Raw genomic sequence first — 26,871 nt, 5'->3', positions numbered from 1 at the left:
GCAGTCAGGATGGCCGAGCGGTCTAAGGCGCTGCGTTCAGGTCGCAGTCGGGTTCTCCCGGCGTGGGTTCGAATCCCACTTCTGACAACTCTTTTTGTCCTCTTCAACTGTCACCTGTTTGGTATTGTTTTGTCAATCAAGGAAAGTCATCAGCATCCCGTGCCGTCAGAATTAGCTTGGGTATGAACTGAAATTTCTAGTGTGTATTTATGGATGCATGGCACAAAGTTGGAATCGTTTCTATTTAGTTGCACACTTCTTCTAGTAAGAAGACACTCCTCTGTCCAAAATGGGATTGCCTGAGTCTGGTATGATTCGTGTGACTTCCTTGTTCCTTCACTGATGACTGATTCAGCGGGAAAAAAACTTATAGAGGGGGCACCCGGGATCGAAGCGGGGACCTCTCGATCTGCAGTCGAATGCTCTACCACTGAGCTATACCCCCGTCACATGTGCTGTCAGGATAAATGCAGGTAATAACAATCAAGTCAGTAAATGCTCGTGCACAAGACATAACAGTCTGACCGCATCTGACACCCAGCAAAGCATGCTGGGGCTCACGCCATATCCCCACCTTTCTTCCTGCCACATCGTAGGTCCAGTACATTCACTTGACGTCGACTTAAATACATTGAGCGTTTCACAATACATGCCTTGAAGTCTACATATGCACTTTTTCCGCCCTTGGTAGGGTCTAAACTGGATTTAGGACCATATTTTCAATGTGGGTGGAATGCATTTTCCGTGTCCAAACCAATACATAGGACTCTCGCTGATATACTTTATACAGGTGTGTACAGGCTACCAGCAGTCAGGATGGCCGAGCGGTCTAAGGCGCTGCGTTCAGGTCGCAGTCGGGTTCTCCCGGCGTGGGTTCGAATCCCACTTCTGACAACTCTTTTTGTCCTCTTCAACTGTCACCTGTTTGGTATTGTTTTGTCAATCAAGGAAAGTCATCAGCATCCCGTGCCGTCAGAATTAGCTTGGGTATGAACTGAAATTTCTATTTCTTATTTATGGATGCATGGCACAAAGTTGGAATCGTTTCTATTTAGTTTCACACTTACTTTTAGTGAGAAGACGCTCCTCTGTCCAAAATGGGATTACCTGAGTCTTCTAGTTTGTATTTATGGATGCATGGCACAAAGTTGGAATCGTTTCGGTTTAGTTGCACACTTCTTCTAGTAAGAAGACACTCCTCTGTCCAAAATGGGATTGCCTGGGTCTGGTATGATTCGTGTGACTTCCTTGTTCCTTAACTGATGACTGATTCAGCGAAAAAAAAACTTATAGAGGGGGCACCCGGGATCGAACCGGGGACCTCTCGATCTGCAGTCGAATGCTCTACCACTGAGCTATACCCCCGTCACATGTGCTGTCAGGATAAATGCAGGTAATAACAATCAAGTCAGTAAATGCTCGTGCACAAGACATAACAGTCTGACCGCATCTGACACCCAGCAAAGCATGCTGGGGCTCACGCCATATCCCCACCTTTCTTCCTGCCACATCGTAGGTCCAGTACATTCACTTGACGGCAACTTAAATACATTGAGCGTTTCACAATACATGCCTTGAAGTCTACATATGCACTTTTTCCGCCCTTGGTAGGGTCTAAACTGGATTTAGGACCATATTTTCAATGCGGGTGGAATGCATTTTCCGTGTCCAAACCAATACATAGGACTCTCGCTGATATACTTTATACAGGTGTGTACAGGCTACCAGCAGTCAGGATGGCCGAGCGGTCTAAGGCGCTGCGTTCAGGTCGCAGTCGGGTTCTCCCGGCGTGGGTTCGAATCCCACTTCTGACAACTCTTTTTGTCCTCTTCAACTGTCACCTGTTTGGTATTGTTTTGTCAATCAAGGAAAGTCATCAGCATCCCGTGCCGTCAGAATTAGCTTGGGTATGAACTGAAATTTCTATTTCTTATTTATGGATGCATGGCACAAAGTTGGAATCGTTTCTATTTAGTTTCACACTTACTTTTAGTGAGAAGACGCTCCTCTGTCCAAAATGGGATTACCTGAGTCTTCTAGTTTGTATTTATGGATGCATGGCACAAAGTTGGAATCGTTTCGGTTTAGTTGCACACTTCTTCTAGTAAGAAGACACTCCTCTGTCCAAAATGGGATTGCCTGAGTCTGGTATGATTCGTGTGACTTCCTTGTTCCTTAACTGATGACTGATTCAGCGAAAAAAAAACTTATAGAGGGGGCACCCGGGATCGAACCGGGGACCTCTCGATCTGCAGTCGAATGCTCTACCACTGAGCTATACCCCCGTCACATGTGCTGTCAGGATAAATGCAGGTAATAACAATCAAGTCAGTAAATGCTCGTGCACAAGACATAACAGTCTGACCGCATCTGACACCCAGCAAAGCATGCTGGGGCTCACGCCATATCCCCACCTTTCTTCCTGCCACATCGTAGGTCCAGTACATTCACTTGACGTCGACTTAAATACATTGAGCGTTTCACAATACATGCATTGAAGTCTACATATGCACTTTTTCCGCCCTTGGTAGGGTCTAAACTGGATTTAGGACCATATTTTCAATGTGGGTGGAATGCATTTTCCGTGTCCAAACCAATACATAGGACTCTCGCTGATATACTTTATACAGGTGTGTACAGGCTACCAGCAGTCAGGATGGCCGAGCGGTCTAAGGCGCTGCGTTCAGGTCGCAGTCGGGTTCTCCCGGCGTGGGTTCGAATCCCACTTCTGACAACTCTTTTTGTCCTCTTCAACTGTCACCTGTTTGGTATTGTTTTGTCAATCAAGGAAAGTCATCAGCATCCCGTGCCGTCAGAATTAGCTTGGGTATGAACTGAAATTTCTATTTCTTATTTATGGATGCATGGCACAAAGTTGGAATCGTTTCTATTTAGTTTCACACTTACTTTTAGTGAGAAGACGCTCCTCTGTCCAAAATGGGATTACCTGAGTCTTCTAGTTTGTATTTATGGATGCATGGCACAAAGTTGGAATCGTTTCGGTTTAGTTGCACACTTCTTCTAGTAAGAAGACACTCCTCTGTCCAAAATGGGATTGCCTGAGTCTGGTATGATTCGTGTGACTTCCTTGTTCCTTAACTGATGACTGATTCAGCGAAAAAAAAACTTATAGAGGGGGCACCCGGGATCGAACCGGGGACCTCTCGATCTGCAGTCGAATGCTCTACCACTGAGCTATACCCCCGTCGCATGTGCTGTCAGGATAAATGCAGGTAATAACAATCAAGTCAGTAAATGCTCGTGCACAAGACATAACAGTCTGACCGCATCTGACACCCAGCAAAGCATGCTGGGGCTCACGCCATATCCCCACCTTTCTTCCTGCCACATCGTAGGTCCAGTACATTCACTTGACGGCGACTTAAATACATTGAGCGTTTCACAATACATGCCTTGAAGTCTACATATGCACTTTTTCCGCCCTTGGTAGGGTCTAAACTGGATTTAGGACCATATTTTCAATGCGGGTGGAATGCATTTTCCGTGTCCAAACCAATACATAGGACTCTCGCTGATATACTTTATACAGGTGTGTACAGGCTACCAGCAGTCAGGATGGCCGAGCGGTCTAAGGCGCTGCGTTCAGGTCGCAGTCGGGTTCTCCCGGCGTGGGTTCGAATCCCACTTCTGACAACTCTTTTTGTCCTCTTCAACTGTCACCTGTTTGGTATTGTTTTGTCAATCAAGGAAAGTCATCAGCATCCCGTGCCGTCAGAATTAGCTTGGGTATGAACTGAAATTTCTAGTGTGTATTTATGGATGCATGGCACAAAGTTGGAATCGTTTCTATTTAGTTGCACACTTCTTCTAGTAAGAAGACACTCCTCTGTCCAAAATGGGATTGCCTGAGTCTGGTATGATTCGTGTGACTTCCTTGTTCCTTCACTGATGACTGATTCAGCGGAAAAAAAACTTATAGAGGGGGCACCCGGGATCGAACCGGGGACCTCTCGATCTGCAGTCGAATGCTCTACCACTGAGCTATACCCCCGTCACATGTGCTGTCAGGATAAATGCAGGTAATAACAATCAAGTCAGTAAATGCTCGTGCACAAGACATAACAGTCTGACCGCATCTGACACCCAGCAAAGCATGCTGGGGCTCACGACATATCCCCACCTTTCTTCCTGCCACATCGTAGGTCCAGTACATTCACTTGACGTCGACTTAAATACATTGAGCGTTTCACAATACATGCCTTGAAGTCTACATATGCACTTTTTCCGCCCTTGGTAGGGTCTAAACTGGATTTAGGACCATATTTTCAATGTGGGTGGAATGCATTTTCCGTGTCCAAACCAATACATAGGACTCTCGCTGATATACTTTATACAGGTGTGTACAGGCTACCAGCAGTCAGGATGGCCGAGCGGTCTAAGGCGCTGCGTTCAGGTCGCAGTCGGGTTCTCCCGGCGTGGGTTCGAATCCCACTTCTGACAACTCTTTTTGTCCTCTTCAACTGTCACCTGTTTGGTATTGTTTTGTCAATCAAGGAAAGTCATCAGCATCCCGTGCCGTCAGAATTAGCTTGGGTATGAACTGAAATTTCTATTTCTTATTTATGGATGCATGGCACAAAGTTGGAATCGTTTCTATTTAGTTTCACACTTACTTTTAGTGAGAAGACGCTCCTCTGTCCAAAATGGGATTACCTGAGTCTTCTAGTTTGTATTTATGGATGCATGGCACAAAGTTGGAATCGTTTCGGTTTAGTTGCACACTTCTTCTAGTAAGAAGACACTCCTCTGTCCAAAATGGGATTGCCTGGGTCTGGTATGATTCGTGTGACTTCCTTGTTCCTTAACTGATGACTGATTCAGCGAAAAAAAAACTTATAGAGGGGGCACCCGGGATCGAACCGGGGACCTCTCGATCTGCAGTCGAATGCTCTACCACTGAGCTATACCCCCGTCACATGTGCTGTCAGGATAAATGCAGGTAATAACAATCAAGTCAGTAAATGCTCGTGCACAAGACATAACAGTCTGACCGCATCTGACACCCAGCAAAGCATGCTGGGGCTCACGCCATATCCCCACCTTTCTTCCTGCCACATCGTAGGTCCAGTACATTCACTTGACGGCAACTTAAATACATTGAGCGTTTCACAATACATGCCTTGAAGTCTACATATGCACTTTTTCCGCCCTTGGTAGGGTCTAAACTGGATTTAGGACCATATTTTCAATGCGGGTGGAATGCATTTTCCGTGTCCAAACCAATACATAGGACTCTCGCTGATATACTTTATACAGGTGTGTACAGGCTACCAGCAGTCAGGATGGCCGAGCGGTCTAAGGCGCTGCGTTCAGGTCGCAGTCGGGTTCTCCCGGCGTGGGTTCGAATCCCACTTCTGACAACTCTTTTTGTCCTCTTCAACTGTCACCTGTTTGGTATTGTTTTGTCAATCAAGGAAAGTCATCAGCATCCCGTGCCGTCAGAATTAGCTTGGGTATGAACTGAAATTTCTATTTCTTATTTATGGATGCATGGCACAAAGTTGGAATCGTTTCTATTTAGTTTCACACTTACTTTTAGTGAGAAGACGCTCCTCTGTCCAAAATGGGATTACCTGAGTCTTCTAGTTTGTATTTATGGATGCATGGCACAAAGTTGGAATCGTTTCGGTTTAGTTGCACACTTCTTCTAGTAAGAAGACACTCCTCTGTCCAAAATGGGATTGCCTGAGTCTGGTATGATTCGTGTGACTTCCTTGTTCCTTAACTGATGACTGATTCAGCGAAAAAAAAACTTATAGAGGGGGCACCCGGGATCGAACCGGGGACCTCTCGATCTGCAGTCGAATGCTCTACCACTGAGCTATACCCCCGTCACATGTGCTGTCAGGATAAATGCAGGTAATAACAATCAAGTCAGTAAATGCTCGTGCACAAGACATAACAGTCTGACCGCATCTGACACCCAGCAAAGCATGCTGGGGCTCACGCCATATCCCCACCTTTCTTCCTGCCACATCGTAGGTCCAGTACATTCACTTGACGTCGACTTAAATACATTGAGCGTTTCACAATACATGCATTGAAGTCTACATATGCACTTTTTCCGCCCTTGGTAGGGTCTAAACTGGATTTAGGACCATATTTTCAATGTGGGTGGAATGCATTTTCCGTGTCCAAACCAATACATAGGACTCTCGCTGATATACTTTATACAGGTGTGTACAGGCTACCAGCAGTCAGGATGGCCGAGCGGTCTAAGGCGCTGCGTTCAGGTCGCAGTCGGGTTCTCCCGGCGTGGGTTCGAATCCCACTTCTGACAACTCTTTTTGTCCTCTTCAACTGTCACCTGTTTGGTATTGTTTTGTCAATCAAGGAAAGTCATCAGCATCCCGTGCCGTCAGAATTAGCTTGGGTATGAACTGAAATTTCTATTTCTTATTTATGGATGCATGGCACAAAGTTGGAATCGTTTCTATTTAGTTTCACACTTACTTTTAGTGAGAAGACGCTCCTCTGTCCAAAATGGGATTACCTGAGTCTTCTAGTTTGTATTTATGGATGCATGGCACAAAGTTGGAATCGTTTCGGTTTAGTTGCACACTTCTTCTAGTAAGAAGACACTCCTCTGTCCAAAATGGGATTGCCTGAGTCTGGTATGATTCGTGTGACTTCCTTGTTCCTTAACTGATGACTGATTCAGCGAAAAAAAAACTTATAGAGGGGGCACCCGGGATCGAACCGGGGACCTCTCGATCTGCAGTCGAATGCTCTACCACTGAGCTATACCCCCGTCGCATGTGCTGTCAGGATAAATGCAGGTAATAACAATCAAGTCAGTAAATGCTCGTGCACAAGACATAACAGTCTGACCGCATCTGACACCCAGCAAAGCATGCTGGGGCTCACGCCATATCCCCACCTTTCTTCCTGCCACATCGTAGGTCCAGTACATTCACTTGACGGCGACTTAAATACATTGAGCGTTTCACAATACATGCCTTGAAGTCTACATATGCACTTTTTCCGCCCTTGGTAGGGTCTAAACTGGATTTAGGACCATATTTTCAATGCGGGTGGAATGCATTTTCCGTGTCCAAACCAATACATAGGACTCTCGCTGATATACTTTATACAGGTGTGTACAGGCTACCAGCAGTCAGGATGGCCGAGCGGTCTAAGGCGCTGCGTTCAGGTCGCAGTCGGGTTCTCCCGGCGTGGGTTCGAATCCCACTTCTGACAACTCTTTTTGTCCTCTTCAACTGTCACCTGTTTGGTATTGTTTTGTCAATCAAGGAAAGTCATCAGCATCCCGTGCCGTCAGAATTAGCTTGGGTATGAACTGAAATTTCTAGTGTGTATTTATGGATGCATGGCACAAAGTTGGAATCGTTTCTATTTAGTTGCACACTTCTTCTAGTAAGAAGACACTCCTCTGTCCAAAATGGGATTGCCTGAGTCTGGTATGATTCGTGTGACTTCCTTGTTCCTTCACTGATGACTGATTCAGCGAAAAAAAACTTATAGAGGGGGCACCCGGGATCGAACCGGGGACCTCTCGATCTGCAGTCGAATGCTCTACCACTGAGCTATACCCCCGTCACATGTGCTGTCAGGATAAATGCAGGTAATAACAATCAAGTCAGTAAATGCTCGTGCACAAGACATAACAGTCTGACCGCATCTGACACCCAGCAAAGCATGCTGGGGCTCACGACATATCCCCACCTTTCTTCCTGCCACATCGTAGGTCCAGTACATTCACTTGACGGCGACTTAAATACATTGAACGTTTCACAATACATGCCTTGAAGTCTACATATGCACTTTTTCCGCCCTTGGTAGGGTCTAAACTGGATTTAGGACCATATTTTCAATGTGGGTGGAATGCATTTTCCGTGTCCAAACCAATACATAGGACTCTCGCTGATATACTTTATACAGGTGTGTACAGGCTACCAGCAGTCAGGATGGCCGAGCGGTCTAAGGCGCTGCGTTCAGGTCGCAGTCGGGTTCTCCCGGCGTGGGTTCGAATCCCACTTCTGACAACTCTTTTTGTCCTCTTCAACTGTCACCTGTTTGGTATTGTTTTGTCAATCAAGGAAAGTCATCAGCATCCCGTGCCGTCAGAATTAGCTTGGGTATGAACTGAAATTTCTATTTCTTATTTATGGATGCATGGCACAAAGTTGGAATCGTTTCTATTTAGTTTCACACTTACTTTTAGTGAGAAGACGCTCCTCTGTCCAAAATGGGATTACCTGAGTCTTCTAGTTTGTATTTATGGATGCATGGCACAAGGTTGGAATCGTTTCGGTTTAGTTGCACACTTCTTCTAGTAAGAAGACACTCCTCTGTCCAAAATGGTATTGCCTGGGTCTGGTATGATTCGTGTGACTTCCTTGTTCCTTAACTGATGACTGATTCAACGAAAAAAAAACGTATAGAGGGGGCACCCGGGATCGAACCGGGGACCTCTCGATCTGCAGTCGAATGCTCTACCACTGAGCTATACCCCCGTCACATGTGCTGTCAGGATAAATGCAGGTAATAACAATCAAGTCAGTAAATGCTCGTGCACAAGACATAACAGTCTGACCGCATCTGACACCCAGCAAAGCATGCTGGGGCTCACGCCATATCCCCACCTTTCTTCCTGCCACATCGTAGGTCCAGTACATTCACTTGACGTCGACTTAAATACATTGAGCGTTTCACAATACATGCCTTGAAGTCTACATATGCACTTTTTCCGCCCTTGGTAGGGTCTAAACTGGATTTAGGACCATATTTTCAATGTGGGTGGAATGCATTTTCCGTGTCCAAACCAATACATAGGACTCTCGCTGATATACTTTATACAGGTGTGTACAGGCTACCAGCAGTCAGGATGGCCGAGCGGTCTAAGGCGCTGCGTTCAGGTCGCAGTCGGGTTCTCCCGGCGTGGGTTCGAATCCCACTTCTGACAACTCTTTTTGTCCTCTTCAACTGTCACCTGTTTGGTATTGTTTTGTCAATCAAGGAAAGTCATCAGCATCCCGTGCCGTCAGAATTAGCTTGGGTATGAACTGAAATTTCTATTTCTTATTTATGGATGCATGGCACAAAGTTGGAATCGTTTCTATTTAGTTTCACACTTACTTTTAGTGAGAAGACGCTCCTCTGTCCAAAATGGGATTACCCGAGTCTTCTAGTTTGTATTTATGGATGCATGGCACAAAGTTGGAATCGTTTCTATTTAGTTGCACACTTCTTCTAGTAAGAAGACACTCCTCTGTCCAAAATGGGATTGCCTGAGTCTGGTATGATTCGTGTGACTTCCTTGTTCCTTAACTGATGACTGATTCAACGAAAAAAAAACGTATAGAGGGGGCACCCGGGATCGAACCGGGGACCTCTCGATCTGCAGTCGAATGCTCTACCACTGAGCTATACCCCCGTCACATGTGCTGTCAGGATAAATGCAGGTAATAACAATCAAGTCAGTAAATGCTCGTGCACAAGACATAACAGTCTGACCGCATCTGACACCCAGCAAAGCATGCTGGGGCTCACGCCATATCCCCACCTTTCTTCCTGCCACATCGTAGGTCCAGTACATTCACTTGACGGCGACTTAAATACATTGAACGTTTCACAATACATGCCTTGAAGTCTACATATGCACTTTTTCCGCCCTTGGTAGGGTCTAAACTGGATTTAGGACCATATTTTCAATGTGGGTGGAATGCATTTTCCGTGTCCAAACCAATACATAGGACTCTCGCTGATATACTTTATACAGGTGTGTACAGGCTACCAGCAGTCAGGATGGCCGAGAGGTCTATGGCGCTGCGTTCAGGTCGCAGTCGGGTTCTCCCGGCGTGGGTTCGAATCCCACTTCTGACAACTCTTTTTGTCCTCTTCAACTGTCACCTGTTTGGTATTGTTTTGTCAATCAAGGAAAGTCATCAGCATCCCGTGCCGTCAGAATTAGCTTGGGTATGAACTGAAATTTCTATTTCTTATTTATGGATGCATGGCACAAAGTTGGAATCGTTTCTATTTAGTTGCACACTTACTTTTAGTGAGAAGACGCTCCTCTGTCCAAAATGGGATTACCCGAGTCTTCTAGTTTGTATTTATGGATGCATGGCACAAAGTTGGAATCGTTTCGGTTTAGTTGCACACTTACTTTTAGTGAGAAGACGCTCCTCTGTCCAAAATGGGATTGCCCGAGTCTTCTAGTTTGTATTTATGGATGCATGGCACAAAGTTGGAATCGTTTCTATTTAGTTGCACACTTCTTCTAGTGAGAAGACACTCCTCTGTCCGAAATGGGATTGCCTGAGTCTGGTATGATTCGTGTGACTTCCTTGTTCCTTAACTGATGACTGACTCAGGGAAAAAAAAACGTATAGAGTGGGCACCCGGGATCGAACCGGGGACCTCTCGATCTGCAGTCGAATGCTCTATCACTGAGCTATACCCCCGTCACATGTGCTGTCACGATAAATGCAGGTAATAACAATCAAGTCAGTAAATGCTCGTGCACAAGACATAACAGTCTGACCGCATCTGACACCCAGCAAAGCATGCTGGGGCTCACGCCATATCCCCACCTTTCTTCCTGCCACATCGTAGGTCCAGTACATTCACTTGACGGCGACTTAAATACATTGAACGTTTCACAATACATGCCTTGAAGTCTACATATGCACTTTTTCCGCCCTTGGTAGGGTCTAAACTGGATTTAGGACCATATTTTCAATGTGGGTGGAATGCATTTTCCGTGTCCAAACCAATACATAGGACTCTCGCTGATATACTTTATACAGGTGTGTACAGGCTACCAGCAGTCAGGATGGCCGAGCGGTCTAAGGCGCTGCGTTCAGGTCGCAGTCGGGTTCTCCCGGCGTGGGTTCGAATCCCACTTCTGACAACTCTTTTTGTCCTCTTCAACTGTCACCTGTTTGGTATTGTTTTGTCAATCAAGGAAAGTCATCAGCATCCCGTGCCGTCAGAATTAGCTTGGGGATGAACTGAAATTTCTATTTCTTATTTATGGATGCATGGCACAAAGTTGGAATCGTTTCTATTTAGTTTCACACTTACTTTTAGTGAGAAGACGCTCCTCTGTCCAAAATGGGATTACCTGAGTCTTCTAGTTTGTATTTATGGATGCATGGCACAAAGTTGGAATCGTTTCGGTTTAGTTGCACACTTCTTCTAGTAAGAAGACACTCCTCTGTCCAAAATGGGATTGCCTGGGTCTGGTATGATTCGTGTGACTTCCTTGTTCCTTCACTGATGACTGATTCAGCGAAAAAAAAACTTATAGAGGGGGCACCCGGGATCGAAGCGGGGACCTCTCGATCTGCAGTCGAATGCTCTACCACTGAGCTATACCCCCGTCACATGTGCTGTCACGATAAATGCAGGTAATAACAATCAAGTCAGTAAATGCTCGTGCACAAGACATAACAGTCTGACCGCATCTGACACCCAGCAAAGCATGCTGGGGCTCACGACATATCCCCACCTTTCTTCCTGCCACATCGTAGGTCCAGTACATTCACTTGACGTCGACTTAAATACATTGAGCGTTTCACAATACATGCCTTGAAGTCTACATATGCACTTTTTCCGCCCTTGGTAGGGTCTAAACTGGATTTAGGACCATATTTTCAATGTGGGTGGAATGCATTTTCCGTGTCCAAACCAATACATAGGACTCTCGCTGATATACTTTATACAGGTGTGTACAGGCTACCAGCAGTCAGGATGGCCGAGCGGTCTAAGGCGCTGCGTTCAGGTCGCAGTCGGGTTCTCCCGGCGTGGGTTCGAATCCCACTTCTGACAACTCTTTTTGTCCTCTTCAACTGTCACCTGTTTGGTATTGTTTTGTCAATCAAGGAAAGTCATCAGCATCCCGTGCCGTCAGAATTAGCTTGGGTATGAACTGAAATTTCTATTTCTTATTTATGGATGCATGGCACAAAGTTGGAATCGTTTCTATTTAGTTGCACACTTACTTTTAGTGAGAAGACGCTCCTCTGTCCAAAATGGGATTACCCGAGTCTTCTAGTTTGCATTTATGGATGCATGGCACAAAGTTGGAATCGTTTCTGTTTAGTTGCACACTTACTTTTAGTGAGAAGACGCTCCTCTGTCCAAAATGGGATTACCTGAGTCTTCTAGTTTGTATTTATGGATGCATGGCACAAAGTTGGAATCGTTTCGGTTTACTTGCACACTTCTTCTAGTAAGAAGACACTCCTCTGACCAAAATGGGATTGCCTGAGTCTGGTATGATTCGTGTGACTTCCTTGTTCCTTCACTGATGACTGATTCAGCGAAAAAAAAACATATAGAGGGGGCACCCGGGATCGAACCGGGGACCTCTCGATCTGCAGTCGAATGCTCTACCACTGAGCTATACCCCCGTCACATGTGCTGTCACGATAAATGCAGGTAATAACAATCAAGTCAGTAAATGCTCGTGCACAAGACATAACAGTCTGACCGCATCTGACACCCAGCAAAGCATGCTGGGGCTCACGCCATATCCCCACCTTTCTTCCTGCCACATCGTAGGTCTAGTACATTCACTTGACGGCGACTTAAATACATTGAACGTTTCACAATACATGCCTTGAAGTCTACATATGCACTTTTTCCGCCCTTGGTAGGGTCTAAACTGGATTTAGGACCATATTTTCAATGTGGGTGGAATGCATTTTCCGTGTCCAAACCAATACATAGGACTCTCGCTGATATACTTTATACAGGTGTGTACAGGCTACCAGCAGTCAGGATGGCCGAGCGGTCTAAGGCGCTGCGTTCAGGTCGCAGTCGGGTTCTCCCGTCGTGGGTTCGAATCCCACTTCTGACAACTCTTTTCGTCCTCTTCAACTGTCACCTGTTTGGTATTGTTTTGTCAATCAAGGAAAGTCACCAGCATCCCGTGCCGTCAGAATTAGCTTGGGTATGAACTGAAATTTCTAGTTTGCATTTATGGATGCATGGCACAAAGTTGGAATCGTTTCTATTTAGTTGCACACTTACTTTTAGTGAGAAGACGCTCCTCTGTCCAAAATGGGATTACCTGAGTCTTCTAGTTTGTATTTATGGATGCATGGCACAAAGTTGGAATCGTTTCGGTTTAGTTGCACACTTCTTCTAGTAAGAAGACACTCCTCTGTCCAAAATGGGATTGCCTGAGTCTGGTATGATTCGTGTGACTTCCTTGTTCCTTCACTGATGACTGATTCAGCGAAAAAAAACATATAGAGGGGGCACCCGGGATCGAACCGGGGACCTCTCGATCTGCAGTCGAATGCTCTACCACTGAGCTATACCCCCGTCACATGTGCTGTCAGGATAAATGCAGGTAATAACAATCAAGTCAGTAAATGCTCGTGCACAAGACATAACAGTCTGACCGCATCTGACACCCAGCAAAGCATGCTGGGGCTCACGCCATATCCCCACCTTTCTTCCTGCCACATCGTAGGTCCAGTACATTCACTTGACGGCGACTTAAATACATTGAACGTTTCACAATACATGCCTTGAAGTCTACATATGCACTTTTTCCGCCCTTGGTAGGGTCTAAACTGGATTTAGGACCATATTTTCAATGTGGGTGGAATGCATTTTCCGTGTCCAAACCAATACATAGGACTCTCGCTGATATACTTTATACAGGTGTGTACAGGCTACCAGCAGTCAGGATGGCCGAGCGGTCTAAGGCTCTGCGTTCAGGTCGCAGTCGGGTTCTCCCGGCCTGGGTTCGAATCCCACTTCTGACAACTCTTTTTGTCCTCTTCAACTGTCACCTGTTTGGTATTGTTTTGTCAATCAAGGAAAGTCACCAGCATCCCGTGCCGTCAGAATTAGCTTGGGTATGAACTGAAATTTCTAGTTTGCATTTATGGATGCATGGCACAAAGTTGGAATCGTTTCTATTTAGTTGCACACTTACTTTTAGTGAGAAGACGCTCCTCTGTCCAAAATGGGATTACCCGAGTCTTCTAGTTTGTATTTATGGATGCATGGCACAAAGTTGGAATCGTTTCGGTTTAGTTGCACACTTCTTCTAGTAAGAAGACACTCCTCTGTCCAAAATGGGATTGCCTGAGTCTGGTATGATTCGTGTGACTTCCTTGTTCCTTCACTGATGACTGATTCAGCGAAAAAAAACATATAGAGGGGGCACCCGGGATCGAACCGGGGACCTCTCGATCTGCAGTCGAATGCTCTACCACTGAGCTATACCCCCGTCGCATGTGCTGTCAGGATAAATGCAGGTAATAACAATCAAGTCAGTAAATGCTCGTGCACAAGACATAACAGTCTGACCGCATCTGACACCCAGCAAAGCATGCTGGGGCTCACGACATATCCCCACCTTTCTTCCTGCCACATCGTAGGTCTAGTACATTCACTTGACGGCGACTTAAATACATTGAACGTTTCACAATACATGCCTTGAAGTCTACATAGGCACTTTTTCCGCCCTTGGTAGGGTCTAAACTGGATTTAGGACCATATTTTCAATGTGGGTGGAATGCATTTTCCGTGTCCAAACCAATACATAGGACTCTCGCTGATATACTTTATACAGGTGTGTACAGGCTACCAGCAGTCAGGATGGCCGAGCGGTCTAAGGCGCTGCGTTCAGGTCGCAGTCGGGTTCTCCCGGCCTGGGTTCGAATCCCACTTCTGAGAACTCTTTTTGTCCTCTTCAACTGTCACCTGTTTGGTATTGTTTTGTCAATCAAGGAAAGTCACCAGCATCCCGTGCCGTCAGAATTAGCTTGGGTATGAACTGAAATTTCTAGTTTGCATTTATGGATGCATGGCACAAAGTTGGAATCGTTTCTGTTTAGTTGCACACTTACTTTTAGTGAGAAGACGCTCCTCTGTCCAAAATGGGATTACCTGAGTCTTCTAGTTTGTATTTATGGATGCATGGCACAAAGTTGGAATCGTTTCGGTTTAGTTGCACACTTCTTCTAGTAAGAAGACACTCCTCTGTCCAAAATGGGATTGCCTGAGTCTGGTATGATTCGTGTGACTTCCTTGTTCCTTCACTGATGACTGATTCAGCGAAAAAAAACATATAGAGGGGGCACCCGGGATCGAACCGGGGACCTCTCGATCTGCAGTCGAATGCTCTACCACTGAGCTATACCCCCGTCACATGTGCTGTCAGGATAAATGCAGGTAATAACAATCAAGTCAGTAAATGCTCGTGCACAAGACATAACAGTCTGACCGCATCTGACACCCAGCAAAGCATGCTGGGGCTCACGCCATATCCCCACCTTTCTTCCTGCCACATCGTAGGTCTAGTACATTCACTTGACGGCGACTTAAAAACATTGAACGTTTCACAATACATGCCTTGAAGTCTACATATGCACTTTTTCCGCCCTTGGTAGGGTCTAAACTGGATTTAGGACCATATTTTCAATGTGGGTGGAATGCATTTTCCGTGTCCAAACCAATACATAGGACTCTCGCTGATATACTTTATACAGGTGTGTACAGGCTACCAGCAGTCAGGATGGCCGAGCGGTCTAAGGCGCTGCGTCCAGGTCGCAGTCGGGTTCTCCCGGCGTGGGTTCGAATCCCACTTCTGAGAACTCTTTTTGTCCTCTTCAACTGTCACCTGTTTGGTATTGTTTTGTCAATCAAGGAAAGTCACCAGCATCCCGTGCCGTCAGAATTAGCTTGGGTATGAACTGAAATTTCTAGTTTGCATTTATGGATGCATGGCACAAAGTTGGAATCGTTTCTGTTTAGTTGCACACTTACTTTTAGTGAGAAGACGCTCCTCTGTCCAAAATGGGATTACCTGAGTCTTCTAGTTTGTATTTATGGATGCATGGCACAAAGTTGGAATCGTTTCGGTTTAGTTGCACACTTCTTCTAGTAAGAAGACACTCCTCTGACCAAAATGGGATTGCCTGAGTCTGGTATGATTCGTGTGACTTCCTTGTTCCTTCACTGATGACTGATTCAGCGGAAAAAAACATATAGAGGGGGCACCCGGGATCGAACCGGGGACCTCTCGATCTGCAGTCGAATGCTCTACCACTGAGCTATACCCCCGTCACATGTGCTGTCACGATAAATGCAGGTAATAACAATCAAGTCAGTAAATGCTCGTGCACAAGACATAACAGTCTGACCGCATCTGACACCCAGCAAAGCATGCTGGGGCTCACGACATATCCCCACCTTTCTTCCTGCCACATCGTAAGTCTAGTACATTCACTTGACGGCGACTTAAATACATTGAACGTTTCACAATACATGCCTTGAAGTCTACATATGCACTTTTTCCGCCCTTGGTAGGGTCTAAACTGGATTTAGGACCATATTTTCAATGTGGGTGGAATGCATTTTCCGTGTCCAAACCAATACATAGGACTCTCGCTGATATACTTTATACAGGTGTGTACAGGCTACCAGTAGTCAGGATGGCCGAGCGGTCTAAGGCGCTGCGTTCAGGTCGCAGTCGGGTTCTCCCGGCGTGGGTTCGAATCCCACTTCTGACAACTCTTTTTGTCCTCTTCAACTGTCACCTGTTTGGTATTGTTTTGTCAATCAAGGAAAGTCACCAGCATCCCGTGCCGTCAGAATTAGCTTGGGTATGAACTGAAATTTCTAGTTTGCATTTATGGATGCATGGCACAAAGTTGGAATCGTTTCTGTTTAGTTGCACACTTACTTTTAGTGAGAAGACGCTCCTCTGTCCAAAATGGGATTACCCGAGTCTTCTAGTTTGTATTTATGGATGCATGGCACAAAGTTGGAATCGTTTCGGTTTAGTTGCACACTTCTTCTAGTAAGAAGACACTCCTCTGACCAAAATGGGATTGCCTGAGTCTGGTATGATTCGTGTGACTTCCTTGTTCCTTCACTGATGACTGATTCAGCGAAAAAAAACATATAGAGGGGGCACCCGGGATCGAACCGGGGACCTCTCGATCTGCAGTCGAATGCTCTACCACTGAGCTATACCCCCGTCACATGTGCTGTCAGGATAAATGCAGGTAATAACAATCAAGTCAGTAAATGCTCGTGCACAAGACATAACAGTCTGACCGCATCTGACACCCAGCAAAGCATGCTGGGGCTCACGCCATATCCCCACCTTTCTTCCTGCCACATCGTAGGTCTAGTACATTCACTTGACGGCGACTTAAATACATTGAACGTTTCACAATACATGCCTTGAAGTCTACATATGCACTTTTTCCGCCCTTGGTAGGGTCTAAACTGGATTTAGGACCATATTTTCAATGTGGGTGGAATGCATTTTCCGTGTCCAAACCAATACATAGGACTCTCGCTGATATACTTTATACAGGTGTGTACAGGCTACCAGCAGTCAGGATGGCCGAGCGGTCTAAGGCGCTGCGTCCAGGTCGCAGTCGGGTTCTCCCGGCGTGGGTTCGAATCCCACTTCTGACAACTCTTTTTGTCCTCTTCAACTGTCACCTGTTTGGTATTGTTTTGTCAATCAAGGAAAGTCACCAGCATCCCGTGCCGTCAGAATTAGCTTGGGTATGAACTGAAATTTCTAGTTTGCATTTATGGATGCATGGCACAAAGTTGGAATCGTTTCTGTTTAGTTGCACACTTACTTTTAGTGAGAAGACGCTCCTCTGTCCAAAATGGGATTACCCGAGTCTTCTAGTTTGTATTTATGGATGCATGGCACAAAGTTGGAATCGTTTCGGTTTAGTTGCACACTTCTTCTAGTAAGAAGACACTCCTCTGACCAAAATGGGATTGCCTGAGTCTGGTATGATTCGTGTGACTTCCTTGTTCCTTCACTGATGACTGATTCAGCGAAAAAAAACATATAGAGGGGGCACCCGGGATCGAACCGGGGACCTCTCGATCTGCAGTCGAATGCTCTACCACTGAGCTATACCCCCGTCACATGTGCTGTCACGATAAATGCAGGTAATAACAATCAAGTCAGTAAATGCTCGTGCACAAGACATAACAGTCTGACCGCATCTGACACCCAGCAAAGCATGCTGGGGCTCACGCCATATCCCCACCTTTCTTCCTGCCACATCGTAGGTCTAGTACATTCACTTGACGGCGACTTAAATACATTGAACGTTTCACAATACATGCCTTGAAGTCTACATATGCACTTTTTCCGCCCTTGGTAGGGTCTAAACTGGATTTAGGACCATATTTTCAATGTGGGTGGAATGCATTTTCCGTGTCCAAACCAATACATAGGACTCTCGCTGATATACTTTATACAGGTGTGTACAGGCTACCAGCAGTCAGGATGGCCGAGCGGTCTAAGGCGCTGCGTTCAGGTCGCAGTCGGGTTCTCCCGGCGTGGGTTCGAATCCCACTTCTGACAACTCTTTTCGTCCTCTTCAACTGTCACCTGTTTGGTATTGTTTTGTCAATCAAGGAAAGTCACCAGCATCCCGTGCCGTCAGAATTAGCTTGGGTATGAACTGAAATTTCTAGTTTGCATTTATGGATGCATGGCACAAAGTTGGAATCGTTTCTATTTAGTTGCACACTTACTTTTAGTGAGAAGACGCTCCTCTGTCCAAAATGGGATTACCTGAGTCTTCTAGTTTGTATTTATGGATGCATGGCACAAAGTTGGAATCGTTTCGGTTTAGTTGCACACTTCTTCTAGTAAGAAGACACTCCTCTGTCCAAAATGGGATTGCCTGAGTCTGGTATGATTCGTGTGACTTCCTTGTTCCTTCACTGATGACTGATTCAGCGAAAAAAAACATATAGAGGGGGCACCCGGGATCGAACCGGGGACCTCTCGATCTGCAGTCGAATGCTCTACCACTGAGCTATACCCCCGTCACATGTGCTGTCAGGATAAATGCAGGTAATAACAATCAAGTCAGTAAATGCTCGTGCACAAGACATAACAGTCTGACCGCATCTGACACCCAGCAAAGCATGCTGGGGCTCACGCCATATCCCCACCTTTCTTCCTGCCACATCGTAGGTCCAGTACATTCACTTGACGGCGACTTAAATACATTGAACGTTTCACAATACATGCCTTGAAGTCTACATATGCACTTTTTCCGCCCTTGGTAGGGTCTAAACTGGATTTAGGACCATATTTTCAATGTGGGTGGAATGCATTTTCCGTGTCCAAACCAATACATAGGACTCTCGCTGATATACTTTATACAGGTGTGTACAGGCTACCAGCAGTCAGGATGGCCGAGCGGTCTAAGGCTCTGCGTTCAGGTCGCAGTCGGGTTCTCCCGGCCTGGGTTCGAATCCCACTTCTGACAACTCTTTTTGTCCTCTTCAACTGTCACCTGTTTGGTATTGTTTTGTCAATCAAGGAAAGTCACCAGCATCCCGTGCCGTCAGAATTAGCTTGGGTATGAACTGAAATTTCTAGTTTGCATTTATGGATGCATGGCACAAAGTTGGAATCGTTTCTATTTAGTTGCACACTTACTTTTAGTGAGAAGACGCTCCTCTGTCCAAAATGGGATTACCTGAGTCTTCTAGTTTGTATTTATGGATGCATGGCACAAAGTTGGAATCGTTTCGGTTTAGTTGCACACTTCTTCTAGTAAGAAGACACTCCTCTGTCCAAAATGGGATTGCCTGAGTCTGGTATGATTCGTGTGACTTCCTTGTTCCTTCACTGATGACTGATTCAGCGAAAAAAAACATATAGAGGGGGCACCCGGGATCGAACCGGGGACCTCTCGATCTGCAGTCGAATGCTCTACCACTGAGCTATACCCCCGTCGCATGTGCTGTCAGGATAAATGCAGGTAATAACAATCAAGTCAGTAAATGCTCGTGCACAAGACATAACAGTCTGACCGCATCTGACACCCAGCAAAGCATGCTGGGGCTCACGACATATCCCCACCTTTCTTCCTGCCACATCGTAGGTCTAGTACATTCACTTGACGGCGACTTAAATACATTGAACGTTTCACAATACATGCCTTGAAGTCTACATAGGCACTTTTTCCGCCCTTGGTAGGGTCTAAACTGGATTTAGGACCATATTTTCAATGTGGGTGGAATGCATTTTCCGTGTCCAAACCAATACATAGGACTCTCGCTGATATACTTTATACAGGTGTGTACAGGCTACCAGCAGTCAGGATGGCCGAGCGGTCTAAGGCGCTGCGTTCAGGTCGCAGTCGGGTTCTCCCGGCCTGGGTTCGAATCCCACTTCTGAGAACTCTTTTTGTCCTCTTCAACTGTCACCTGTTTGGTATTGTTTTGTCAATCAAGGAAAGTCACCAGCATCCCGTGCCGTCAGAATTAGCTTGGGTATGAACTGAAATTTCTAGTTTGCATTTATGGATGCATGGCACAAAGTTGGAATCGTTTCTGTTTAGTTGCACACTTACTTTTAGTGAGAAGACGCTCCTCTGTCCAAAATGGGATTACCTGAGTCTTCTAGTTTGTATTTATGGATGCATGGCACAAAGTTGGAATCGTTTCGGTTTAGTTGCACACTTCTTCTAGTAAGAAGACACTCCTCTGTCCAAAATGGGATTGCCTGAGTCTGGTATGATTCGTGTGACTTCCTTGTTCCTTCACTGATGACTGATTCAGCAAAAAAAAACATATAGAGGGGGCACCCGGGATCGAACCGGGGACCTCTCGATCTGCAGTCGAATGCTCTACCACTGAGCTATACCCCCGTCACATGTGCTGTCAGGATAAATGCAGGTAATAACAATCAAGTCAGTAAATGCTCGTGCACAAGACATAACAGTCTGACCGCATCTGACACCCAGCAAAGCATGCTGGGGCTCACGCCATATCCCCACCTTTCTTCCTGCCACATCGTAGGTCTAGTACATTCACTTGACGGCGACTTAAAAACATTGAACGTTTCACAATACATGCCTTGAAGTCTACATATGCACTTTTTCCGCCCTTGGTAGGGTCTAAACTGGATTTAGGACCATATTTTCAATGTGGGTGGAATGCATTTTCCGTGTCCAAACCAATACATAGGACTCTCGCTGATATACTTTATACAGGTGTGTACAGGCTACCAGCAGTCAGGATGGCCGAGCGGTCTAAGGCGCTGCGTCCAGGTCGCAGTCGGGTTCTCCCGGCGTGGGTTCGAATCCCACTTCTGAGAACTCTTTTTGTCCTCTTCAACTGTCACCTGTTTGGTATTGTTTTGTCAATCAAGGAAAGTCACCAGCATCCCGTGCCGTCAGAATTAGCTTGGGTATGAACTGAAATTTCTAGTTTGCATTTATGGATGCATGGCACAAAGTTGGAATCGTTTCTGTTTAGTTGCACACTTACTTTTAGTGAGAAGACGCTCCTCTGTCCAAAATGGGATTACCTGAGTCTTCTAGTTTGTATTTATGGATGCATGGCACAAAGTTGGAATCGTTTCGGTTTAGTTGCACACTTCTTCTAGTAAGAAGACACTCCTCTGACCAAAATGGGATTGCCTGAGTCTGGTATGATTCGTGTGACTTCCTTGTTCCTTCACTGATGACTGATTCAGCGGAAAAAAACATATAGAGGGGGCACCCGGGATCGAACCGGGGACCTCTCGATCTGCAGTCGAATGCTCTACCACTGAGCTATACCCCCGTCACATGTGCTGTCACGATAAATGCAGGTAATAACAATCAAGTCAGTAAATGCTCGTGCACAAGACATAACAGTCTGACCGCATCTGACACCCAGCAAAGCATGCTGGGGCTCACGACATATCCCCACCTTTCTTCCTGCCACATCGTAAGTCTAGTACATTCACTTGACGGCGACTTAAATACATTGAACGTTTCACAATACATGCCTTGAAGTCTACATATGCACTTTTTCCGCCCTTGGTAGGGTCTAAACTGGATTTAGGACCATATTTTCAATGTGGGTGGAATGCATTTTCCGTGTCCAAACCAATACATAGGACTCTCGCTGATATACTTTATACAGGTGTGTACAGGCTACCAGTAGTCAGGATGGCCGAGCGGTCTAAGGCGCTGCGTTCAGGTCGCAGTCGGGTTCTCCCGGCGTGGGTTCGAATCCCACTTCTGACAACTCTTTTTGTCCTCTTCAACTGTCACCTGTTTGGTATTGTTTTGTCAATCAAGGAAAGTCACCAGCATCCCGTGCCGTCAGAATTAGCTTGGGTATGAACTGAAATTTCTAGTTTGCATTTATGGATGCATGGCACAAAGTTGGAATCGTTTCTGTTTAGTTGCACACTTACTTTTAGTGAGAAGACGCTCCTCTGTCCAAAATGGGATTACCCGAGTCTTCTAGTTTGTATTTATGGATGCATGGCACAAAGTTGGAATCGTTTCGGTTTAGTTGCACACTTCTTCTAGTAAGAAGACACTCCTCTGACCAAAATGGGATTGCCTGAGTCTGGTATGATTCGTGTGACTTCCTTGTTCCTTCACTGATGACTGATTCAGCGAAAAAAAACATATAGAGGGGGCACCCGGGATCGAACCGGGGACCTCTCGATCTGCAGTCGAATGCTCTACCACTGAGCTATACCCCCGTCACATGTGCTGTCAGGATAAATGCAGGTAATAACAATCAAGTCAGTAAATGCTCGTGCACAAGACATAACAGTCTGACCGCATCTGACACCCAGCAAAGCATGCTGGGGCTCACGCCATATCCCCACCTTTCTTCCTGCCACATCGTAGGTCTAGTACATTCACTTGACGGCGACTTAAATACATTGAACGTTTCACAATACATGCCTTGAAGTCTACATATGCACTTTTTCCGCCCTTGGTAGGGTCTAAACTGGATTTAGGACCATATTTTCAATGTGGGTGGAATGCATTTTCCGTGTCCAAACCAATACATAGGACTCTCGCTGATATACTTTATACAGGTGTGTACAGGCTACCAGCAGTCAGGATGGCCGAGCGGTCTAAGGCGCTGCGTCCAGGTCGCAGTCGGGTTCTCCCGGCGTGGGTTCGAATCCCACTTCTGACAACTCTTTTTGTCCTCTTCAACTGTCACCTGTTTGGTATTGTTTTGTCAATCAAGGAAAGTCACCAGCATCCCGTGCCGTCAGAATTAGCTTGGGTATGAACTGAAATTTCTAGTTTGCATTTATGGATGCATGGCACAAAGTTGGAATCGTTTCTGTTTAGTTGCACACTTACTTTTAGTGAGAAGACGCTCCTCTGTCCAAAATGGGATTACCTGAGTCTTCTAGTTTGTATTTATGGATGCATGGCACAAAGTTGGAATCGTTTCGGTTTAGTTGCACACTTCTTCTAGTAAGAAGACACTCCTCTGACCAAAATGGGATTGCCTGAGTCTGGTATGATTCGTGTGACTTCCTTGTTCCTTCACTGATGACTGATTCAGCGAAAAAAAACATATAGAGGGGGCACCCAGGATCGAACCGGGGACCTCTCGATCTGCAGTCGAATGCTCTACCACTGAGCTATACCCCCGTCACATGTGCTGTCACGATAAATGCAGGTAATAACAATCAAGTCAGTAAATGCTCGTGCACAAGACATAACAGTCTGACCGCATCTGACACCCAGCAAAGCATGCTGGGGCTCACGCCATATCCCCACCTTTCTTCCTGCCACATCGTAGGTCTAGTACATTCACTTGACGGCGACTTAAATACATTGAACGTTTCACAATACATGCCTTGAAGTCTACATATGCACTTTTTCCGCCCTTGGTAGGGTCTAAACTGGATTTAGGACCATATTTTCAATGTGGGTGGAATGCATTTTCCGTGTCCAAACCAATACATAGGACTCTCGCTGATATACTTTATACAGGTGTGTACAGGCTACCAGCAGTCAGGATGGCCGAGCGGTCTAAGGCGCTGCGTCCAGGTCGCAGTCGGGTTCTCCCGGCGTGGGTTCGAATCCCACTTCTGACAACTCTTTTTGTCCTCTTCAACTGTCACCTGTTTGGTATTGTTTTGTCAATCAAGGAAAGTCACCAGCATCCCGTGCCGTCAGAATTAGCTTGGGTATGAACTGAAATTTCTAGTTTGCATTTATGGATGCATGGCACAAAGTTGGAATCGTTTCTGTTTAGTTGCACACTTACTTTTAGTGAGAAGACGCTCCTCTGTCCAAAATGGGATTACCTGAGTCTTCTAGTTTGTATTTATGGATGCATGGCACAATGTTGGAATCGTTTCGGTTTAGTTGCACACTTCTTCTAGTAAGAAGACACTCCTCTGACCAAAATGGGATTGCCTGAGTCTGGTATGATTCGTGTGACTTCCTTGTTCCTTCACTGATGACTGATTCAGCGGAAAAAAACATATAGAGGGGGCACCCGGGATCGAACCGGGGACCTCTCGATCTGCAGTCGAATGCTCTACCACTGAGCTATACCCCCGTCGCATGTGCTGTCAGGATAAATGCAGGTAATAACAATCAAGTCAGTAAATGCTCGTGCACAAGACATAACAGTCTGACCGCATCTGACACCCAGCAAAGCATGCTGGGGCTCACGACATATCCCCACCTTTCTTCCTGCCACATCGTAAGTCTAGTACATTCACTTGACGGCGACTTAAATACATTGAACGTTTCACAATACATGCCTTGAAGTCTACATATGCACTTTTTCCGCCCTTGGTAGGGTCTAAACTGGATTTAGGACCATATTTTCAATGTGGGTGGAATGCATTTTCCGTGTCCAAACCAATACATAGGACTCTCGCTGATATACTTTATACAGGTGTGTACAGGCTACCAGCAGTCAGGATGGCCGAGCGGTCTAAGGCGCTGCGTTCAGGTCGCAGTCGGGTTCTCCCGGCCTGGGTTCGAATCCCACTTCTGAGAACTCTTTTTGTCCTCTTCAACTGTCACCTGTTTGGTATTGTTTTGTCAATCAAGGAAAGTCACCAGCATCCCGTGCCGTCAGAATTAGCTTGGGTATGAACTGAAATTTCTAGTTTGCATTTATGGATGCATGGCACAAAGTTGGAATCGTTTCTGTTTAGTTGCACACTTACTTTTAGTGAGAAGACGCTCCTCTGTCCAAAATGGGATTACCTGAGTCTTCTAGTTTGTATTTATGGATGCATGGCACAAAGTTGGAATCGTTTCGGTTTAGTTGCACACTTCTTCTAGTAAGAAGACACTCCTCTGTCCAAAATGGGATTGCCTGAGTCTGGTATGATTCGTGTGACTTCCTTGTTCCTTCACTGATGACTGATTCAGCGAAAAAAAACATATAGAGGGGGCACCCGGGATCGAACCGGGGACCTCTCGATCTGCAGTCGAATGCTCTACCACTGAGCTATACCCCCGTCACATGTGCTGTCAGGATAAATGCAGGTAATAACAATCAAGTCAGTAAATGCTCGTGCACAAGACATAACAGTCTGACCGCATCTGACACCCAGCAAAGCATGCTGGGGCTCACGCCATATCCCCACCTTTCTTCCTGCCACATCGTAGGTCTAGTACATTCACTTGACGGCGACTTAAAAACATTGAACGTTTCACAATACATGCCTTGAAGTCTACATATGCACTTTTTCCGCCCTTGGTAGGGTCTAAACTGGATTTAGGACCATATTTTCAATGTGGGTGGAATGCATTTTCCGTGTCCAAACCAATACATAGGACTCTCGCTGATATACTTTATACAGGTGTGTACAGGCTACCAGCAGTCAGGATGGCCGAGCGGTCTAAGGCGCTGCGTCCAGGTCGCAGTCGGGTTCTCCCGGCGTGGGTTCGAATCCCACTTCTGAGAACTCTTTTTGTCCTCTTCAACTGTCACCTGTTTGGTATTGTTTTGTCAATCAAGGAAAGTCACCAGCATCCCGTGCCGTCAGAATTAGCTTGGGTATGAACTGAAATTTCTAGTTTGCATTTATGGATGCATGGCACAAAGTTGGAATCGTTTCTGTTTAGTTGCACACTTACTTTTAGTGAGAAGACGCTCCTCTGTCCAAAATGGGATTACCTGAGTCTTCTAGTTTGTATTTATGGATGCATGGCACAAAGTTGGAATCGTTTCGGTTTAGTTGCACACTTCTTCTAGGAAGAAGACACTCCTCTGTCCAAAATGGGATTGCCTGGGTCTGGTATGATTCGTGTGACTTCCTTGTTCCTTCACTGATGACTGATTCAGCGGAAAAAAACATATAGAGGGGGCACCCGGGATCGAACCGGGGACCTCTCGATCTGCAGTCGAATGCTCTACCACTGAGCTATACCCCCGTCGCATGTGCTGTCACGATAAATGCAGGTAATAACAATCAAGTCAGTAAATGCTCGTGCACAAGACATAACAGTCTGACCGCATCTGACACCCAGCAAAGCATGCTGGGGCTCACGACATATCCCCACCTTTCTTCCTGCCACATCGTAAGTCTAGTACATTCACTTGACGGCGACTTAAATACATTGAACGTTTCACAATACATGCCTTGAAGTCTACATATGCACTTTTTCCGCCCTTGGTAGGGTCTAAACTGGATTTAGGACCATATTTTCAATGTGGGTGGAATGCATTTTCCGTGTCCAAACCAATACATAGGACTCTCGCTGATATACTTTATACAGGTGTGTACAGGCTACCAGTAGTCAGGATGGCCGAGCGGTCTAAGGCGCTGCGTTCAGGTCGCAGTCGGGTTCTCCCGGCGTGGGTTCGAATCCCACTTCTGACAACTCTTTTTGTCCTCTTCAACTGTCACCTGTTTGGTATTGTTTTGTCAATCAAGGAAAGTCACCAGCATCCCGTGCCGTCAGAATTAGCTTGGGTATGAACTGAAATTTCTAGTTTGCATTTATGGATGCATGGCACAAAGTTGGAATCGTTTCTGTTTAGTTGCACACTTACTTTTAGTGAGAAGACGCTCCTCTGTCCAAAATGGGATTACCTGAGTCTTCTAGTTTGTAT

General features: G+C 45.9%; 59 non-coding genes across 59 annotated transcripts; 30 read left to right on the top strand and 29 right to left on the bottom strand.

Annotated features, from left to right (window-relative positions):
• Window positions 1-3: 3 nt before the first annotated feature.
• On the top strand, window positions 4-87 carry Trnal-cag (transfer RNA leucine (anticodon CAG)). The gene has a single exon. It is a non-coding gene; the product is annotated as a tRNA-Leu (tRNA).
• Window positions 88-373: 286 nt separating this feature from the next.
• Trnac-gca (transfer RNA cysteine (anticodon GCA)) lies at window positions 374-445 on the bottom strand. The gene has a single exon. It is a non-coding gene; the product is annotated as a tRNA-Cys (tRNA).
• Window positions 446-810: 365 nt separating this feature from the next.
• Window positions 811-894, top strand: Trnal-cag (transfer RNA leucine (anticodon CAG)). Its single transcript has one exon. It is a non-coding gene; the product is annotated as a tRNA-Leu (tRNA).
• A 399-nt stretch (window positions 895-1,293) lies between these two features.
• Trnac-gca (transfer RNA cysteine (anticodon GCA)) lies at window positions 1,294-1,365 on the bottom strand. Its single transcript has one exon. It is a non-coding gene; the product is annotated as a tRNA-Cys (tRNA).
• Window positions 1,366-1,730: 365 nt separating this feature from the next.
• Window positions 1,731-1,814, top strand: Trnal-cag (transfer RNA leucine (anticodon CAG)). The gene has a single exon. It is a non-coding gene; the product is annotated as a tRNA-Leu (tRNA).
• Window positions 1,815-2,213: 399 nt separating this feature from the next.
• Window positions 2,214-2,285, bottom strand: Trnac-gca (transfer RNA cysteine (anticodon GCA)). The gene has a single exon. It is a non-coding gene; the product is annotated as a tRNA-Cys (tRNA).
• Window positions 2,286-2,650: 365 nt separating this feature from the next.
• Trnal-cag (transfer RNA leucine (anticodon CAG)) lies at window positions 2,651-2,734 on the top strand. Its single transcript has one exon. It is a non-coding gene; the product is annotated as a tRNA-Leu (tRNA).
• Window positions 2,735-3,133: 399 nt separating this feature from the next.
• Window positions 3,134-3,205, bottom strand: Trnac-gca (transfer RNA cysteine (anticodon GCA)). Its single transcript has one exon. It is a non-coding gene; the product is annotated as a tRNA-Cys (tRNA).
• Window positions 3,206-3,570: 365 nt separating this feature from the next.
• Window positions 3,571-3,654, top strand: Trnal-cag (transfer RNA leucine (anticodon CAG)). Its single transcript has one exon. It is a non-coding gene; the product is annotated as a tRNA-Leu (tRNA).
• A 286-nt stretch (window positions 3,655-3,940) lies between these two features.
• On the bottom strand, window positions 3,941-4,012 carry Trnac-gca (transfer RNA cysteine (anticodon GCA)). Its single transcript has one exon. It is a non-coding gene; the product is annotated as a tRNA-Cys (tRNA).
• A 365-nt stretch (window positions 4,013-4,377) lies between these two features.
• On the top strand, window positions 4,378-4,461 carry Trnal-cag (transfer RNA leucine (anticodon CAG)). The gene has a single exon. It is a non-coding gene; the product is annotated as a tRNA-Leu (tRNA).
• Window positions 4,462-4,860: 399 nt separating this feature from the next.
• Trnac-gca (transfer RNA cysteine (anticodon GCA)) lies at window positions 4,861-4,932 on the bottom strand. Its single transcript has one exon. It is a non-coding gene; the product is annotated as a tRNA-Cys (tRNA).
• Window positions 4,933-5,297: 365 nt separating this feature from the next.
• Trnal-cag (transfer RNA leucine (anticodon CAG)) lies at window positions 5,298-5,381 on the top strand. Its single transcript has one exon. It is a non-coding gene; the product is annotated as a tRNA-Leu (tRNA).
• Window positions 5,382-5,780: 399 nt separating this feature from the next.
• Trnac-gca (transfer RNA cysteine (anticodon GCA)) lies at window positions 5,781-5,852 on the bottom strand. Its single transcript has one exon. It is a non-coding gene; the product is annotated as a tRNA-Cys (tRNA).
• Window positions 5,853-6,217: 365 nt separating this feature from the next.
• On the top strand, window positions 6,218-6,301 carry Trnal-cag (transfer RNA leucine (anticodon CAG)). The gene has a single exon. It is a non-coding gene; the product is annotated as a tRNA-Leu (tRNA).
• A 399-nt stretch (window positions 6,302-6,700) lies between these two features.
• Trnac-gca (transfer RNA cysteine (anticodon GCA)) lies at window positions 6,701-6,772 on the bottom strand. The gene has a single exon. It is a non-coding gene; the product is annotated as a tRNA-Cys (tRNA).
• Window positions 6,773-7,137: 365 nt separating this feature from the next.
• Window positions 7,138-7,221, top strand: Trnal-cag (transfer RNA leucine (anticodon CAG)). Its single transcript has one exon. It is a non-coding gene; the product is annotated as a tRNA-Leu (tRNA).
• Window positions 7,222-7,506: 285 nt separating this feature from the next.
• Trnac-gca (transfer RNA cysteine (anticodon GCA)) lies at window positions 7,507-7,578 on the bottom strand. The gene has a single exon. It is a non-coding gene; the product is annotated as a tRNA-Cys (tRNA).
• Window positions 7,579-7,943: 365 nt separating this feature from the next.
• Window positions 7,944-8,027, top strand: Trnal-cag (transfer RNA leucine (anticodon CAG)). The gene has a single exon. It is a non-coding gene; the product is annotated as a tRNA-Leu (tRNA).
• A 399-nt stretch (window positions 8,028-8,426) lies between these two features.
• Window positions 8,427-8,498, bottom strand: Trnac-gca (transfer RNA cysteine (anticodon GCA)). Its single transcript has one exon. It is a non-coding gene; the product is annotated as a tRNA-Cys (tRNA).
• Window positions 8,499-8,863: 365 nt separating this feature from the next.
• Window positions 8,864-8,947, top strand: Trnal-cag (transfer RNA leucine (anticodon CAG)). The gene has a single exon. It is a non-coding gene; the product is annotated as a tRNA-Leu (tRNA).
• A 399-nt stretch (window positions 8,948-9,346) lies between these two features.
• On the bottom strand, window positions 9,347-9,418 carry Trnac-gca (transfer RNA cysteine (anticodon GCA)). The gene has a single exon. It is a non-coding gene; the product is annotated as a tRNA-Cys (tRNA).
• Window positions 9,419-9,783: 365 nt separating this feature from the next.
• Trnal-cag (transfer RNA leucine (anticodon CAG)) lies at window positions 9,784-9,867 on the top strand. The gene has a single exon. It is a non-coding gene; the product is annotated as a tRNA-Leu (tRNA).
• Window positions 9,868-10,379: 512 nt separating this feature from the next.
• Window positions 10,380-10,451, bottom strand: Trnac-gca (transfer RNA cysteine (anticodon GCA)). The gene has a single exon. It is a non-coding gene; the product is annotated as a tRNA-Cys (tRNA).
• Window positions 10,452-10,816: 365 nt separating this feature from the next.
• On the top strand, window positions 10,817-10,900 carry Trnal-cag (transfer RNA leucine (anticodon CAG)). The gene has a single exon. It is a non-coding gene; the product is annotated as a tRNA-Leu (tRNA).
• A 399-nt stretch (window positions 10,901-11,299) lies between these two features.
• Window positions 11,300-11,371, bottom strand: Trnac-gca (transfer RNA cysteine (anticodon GCA)). Its single transcript has one exon. It is a non-coding gene; the product is annotated as a tRNA-Cys (tRNA).
• A 365-nt stretch (window positions 11,372-11,736) lies between these two features.
• Trnal-cag (transfer RNA leucine (anticodon CAG)) lies at window positions 11,737-11,820 on the top strand. Its single transcript has one exon. It is a non-coding gene; the product is annotated as a tRNA-Leu (tRNA).
• A 512-nt stretch (window positions 11,821-12,332) lies between these two features.
• On the bottom strand, window positions 12,333-12,404 carry Trnac-gca (transfer RNA cysteine (anticodon GCA)). Its single transcript has one exon. It is a non-coding gene; the product is annotated as a tRNA-Cys (tRNA).
• Window positions 12,405-12,769: 365 nt separating this feature from the next.
• On the top strand, window positions 12,770-12,853 carry Trnal-cag (transfer RNA leucine (anticodon CAG)). Its single transcript has one exon. It is a non-coding gene; the product is annotated as a tRNA-Leu (tRNA).
• A 398-nt stretch (window positions 12,854-13,251) lies between these two features.
• On the bottom strand, window positions 13,252-13,323 carry Trnac-gca (transfer RNA cysteine (anticodon GCA)). Its single transcript has one exon. It is a non-coding gene; the product is annotated as a tRNA-Cys (tRNA).
• Window positions 13,324-13,688: 365 nt separating this feature from the next.
• On the top strand, window positions 13,689-13,772 carry Trnal-cag (transfer RNA leucine (anticodon CAG)). Its single transcript has one exon. It is a non-coding gene; the product is annotated as a tRNA-Leu (tRNA).
• A 398-nt stretch (window positions 13,773-14,170) lies between these two features.
• On the bottom strand, window positions 14,171-14,242 carry Trnac-gca (transfer RNA cysteine (anticodon GCA)). The gene has a single exon. It is a non-coding gene; the product is annotated as a tRNA-Cys (tRNA).
• A 365-nt stretch (window positions 14,243-14,607) lies between these two features.
• On the top strand, window positions 14,608-14,691 carry Trnal-cag (transfer RNA leucine (anticodon CAG)). Its single transcript has one exon. It is a non-coding gene; the product is annotated as a tRNA-Leu (tRNA).
• A 398-nt stretch (window positions 14,692-15,089) lies between these two features.
• Trnac-gca (transfer RNA cysteine (anticodon GCA)) lies at window positions 15,090-15,161 on the bottom strand. The gene has a single exon. It is a non-coding gene; the product is annotated as a tRNA-Cys (tRNA).
• A 365-nt stretch (window positions 15,162-15,526) lies between these two features.
• Window positions 15,527-15,610, top strand: Trnal-cag (transfer RNA leucine (anticodon CAG)). Its single transcript has one exon. It is a non-coding gene; the product is annotated as a tRNA-Leu (tRNA).
• A 398-nt stretch (window positions 15,611-16,008) lies between these two features.
• Trnac-gca (transfer RNA cysteine (anticodon GCA)) lies at window positions 16,009-16,080 on the bottom strand. Its single transcript has one exon. It is a non-coding gene; the product is annotated as a tRNA-Cys (tRNA).
• A 365-nt stretch (window positions 16,081-16,445) lies between these two features.
• On the top strand, window positions 16,446-16,529 carry Trnal-cag (transfer RNA leucine (anticodon CAG)). The gene has a single exon. It is a non-coding gene; the product is annotated as a tRNA-Leu (tRNA).
• Window positions 16,530-16,927: 398 nt separating this feature from the next.
• Window positions 16,928-16,999, bottom strand: Trnac-gca (transfer RNA cysteine (anticodon GCA)). Its single transcript has one exon. It is a non-coding gene; the product is annotated as a tRNA-Cys (tRNA).
• Window positions 17,000-17,364: 365 nt separating this feature from the next.
• Window positions 17,365-17,448, top strand: Trnal-cag (transfer RNA leucine (anticodon CAG)). Its single transcript has one exon. It is a non-coding gene; the product is annotated as a tRNA-Leu (tRNA).
• A 398-nt stretch (window positions 17,449-17,846) lies between these two features.
• Window positions 17,847-17,918, bottom strand: Trnac-gca (transfer RNA cysteine (anticodon GCA)). The gene has a single exon. It is a non-coding gene; the product is annotated as a tRNA-Cys (tRNA).
• A 365-nt stretch (window positions 17,919-18,283) lies between these two features.
• Window positions 18,284-18,367, top strand: Trnal-cag (transfer RNA leucine (anticodon CAG)). The gene has a single exon. It is a non-coding gene; the product is annotated as a tRNA-Leu (tRNA).
• Window positions 18,368-18,765: 398 nt separating this feature from the next.
• Trnac-gca (transfer RNA cysteine (anticodon GCA)) lies at window positions 18,766-18,837 on the bottom strand. Its single transcript has one exon. It is a non-coding gene; the product is annotated as a tRNA-Cys (tRNA).
• Window positions 18,838-19,202: 365 nt separating this feature from the next.
• Window positions 19,203-19,286, top strand: Trnal-cag (transfer RNA leucine (anticodon CAG)). The gene has a single exon. It is a non-coding gene; the product is annotated as a tRNA-Leu (tRNA).
• Window positions 19,287-19,684: 398 nt separating this feature from the next.
• On the bottom strand, window positions 19,685-19,756 carry Trnac-gca (transfer RNA cysteine (anticodon GCA)). Its single transcript has one exon. It is a non-coding gene; the product is annotated as a tRNA-Cys (tRNA).
• Window positions 19,757-20,121: 365 nt separating this feature from the next.
• On the top strand, window positions 20,122-20,205 carry Trnal-cag (transfer RNA leucine (anticodon CAG)). The gene has a single exon. It is a non-coding gene; the product is annotated as a tRNA-Leu (tRNA).
• Window positions 20,206-20,603: 398 nt separating this feature from the next.
• On the bottom strand, window positions 20,604-20,675 carry Trnac-gca (transfer RNA cysteine (anticodon GCA)). The gene has a single exon. It is a non-coding gene; the product is annotated as a tRNA-Cys (tRNA).
• Window positions 20,676-21,040: 365 nt separating this feature from the next.
• On the top strand, window positions 21,041-21,124 carry Trnal-cag (transfer RNA leucine (anticodon CAG)). The gene has a single exon. It is a non-coding gene; the product is annotated as a tRNA-Leu (tRNA).
• Window positions 21,125-21,522: 398 nt separating this feature from the next.
• On the bottom strand, window positions 21,523-21,594 carry Trnac-gca (transfer RNA cysteine (anticodon GCA)). Its single transcript has one exon. It is a non-coding gene; the product is annotated as a tRNA-Cys (tRNA).
• Window positions 21,595-21,959: 365 nt separating this feature from the next.
• Window positions 21,960-22,043, top strand: Trnal-cag (transfer RNA leucine (anticodon CAG)). Its single transcript has one exon. It is a non-coding gene; the product is annotated as a tRNA-Leu (tRNA).
• A 398-nt stretch (window positions 22,044-22,441) lies between these two features.
• On the bottom strand, window positions 22,442-22,513 carry Trnac-gca (transfer RNA cysteine (anticodon GCA)). The gene has a single exon. It is a non-coding gene; the product is annotated as a tRNA-Cys (tRNA).
• Window positions 22,514-22,878: 365 nt separating this feature from the next.
• Window positions 22,879-22,962, top strand: Trnal-cag (transfer RNA leucine (anticodon CAG)). Its single transcript has one exon. It is a non-coding gene; the product is annotated as a tRNA-Leu (tRNA).
• Window positions 22,963-23,360: 398 nt separating this feature from the next.
• Trnac-gca (transfer RNA cysteine (anticodon GCA)) lies at window positions 23,361-23,432 on the bottom strand. Its single transcript has one exon. It is a non-coding gene; the product is annotated as a tRNA-Cys (tRNA).
• Window positions 23,433-23,797: 365 nt separating this feature from the next.
• On the top strand, window positions 23,798-23,881 carry Trnal-cag (transfer RNA leucine (anticodon CAG)). The gene has a single exon. It is a non-coding gene; the product is annotated as a tRNA-Leu (tRNA).
• A 398-nt stretch (window positions 23,882-24,279) lies between these two features.
• On the bottom strand, window positions 24,280-24,351 carry Trnac-gca (transfer RNA cysteine (anticodon GCA)). Its single transcript has one exon. It is a non-coding gene; the product is annotated as a tRNA-Cys (tRNA).
• A 365-nt stretch (window positions 24,352-24,716) lies between these two features.
• On the top strand, window positions 24,717-24,800 carry Trnal-cag (transfer RNA leucine (anticodon CAG)). Its single transcript has one exon. It is a non-coding gene; the product is annotated as a tRNA-Leu (tRNA).
• A 398-nt stretch (window positions 24,801-25,198) lies between these two features.
• Window positions 25,199-25,270, bottom strand: Trnac-gca (transfer RNA cysteine (anticodon GCA)). The gene has a single exon. It is a non-coding gene; the product is annotated as a tRNA-Cys (tRNA).
• A 365-nt stretch (window positions 25,271-25,635) lies between these two features.
• Window positions 25,636-25,719, top strand: Trnal-cag (transfer RNA leucine (anticodon CAG)). The gene has a single exon. It is a non-coding gene; the product is annotated as a tRNA-Leu (tRNA).
• A 398-nt stretch (window positions 25,720-26,117) lies between these two features.
• On the bottom strand, window positions 26,118-26,189 carry Trnac-gca (transfer RNA cysteine (anticodon GCA)). The gene has a single exon. It is a non-coding gene; the product is annotated as a tRNA-Cys (tRNA).
• Window positions 26,190-26,554: 365 nt separating this feature from the next.
• Trnal-cag (transfer RNA leucine (anticodon CAG)) lies at window positions 26,555-26,638 on the top strand. The gene has a single exon. It is a non-coding gene; the product is annotated as a tRNA-Leu (tRNA).
• The last annotated feature ends 233 nt before the right edge of the window (window positions 26,639-26,871 follow it).

The sequence above is a fragment of the Haliotis asinina genome, chromosome 6, assembly GCF_037392515.1.
Source record: "Haliotis asinina isolate JCU_RB_2024 chromosome 6, JCU_Hal_asi_v2, whole genome shotgun sequence".
Taxonomy (NCBI): Eukaryota; Metazoa; Mollusca; class Gastropoda; order Lepetellida; family Haliotidae; genus Haliotis; species Haliotis asinina.
This window is presented reverse-complemented; position numbering and strand designations above follow the sequence as displayed.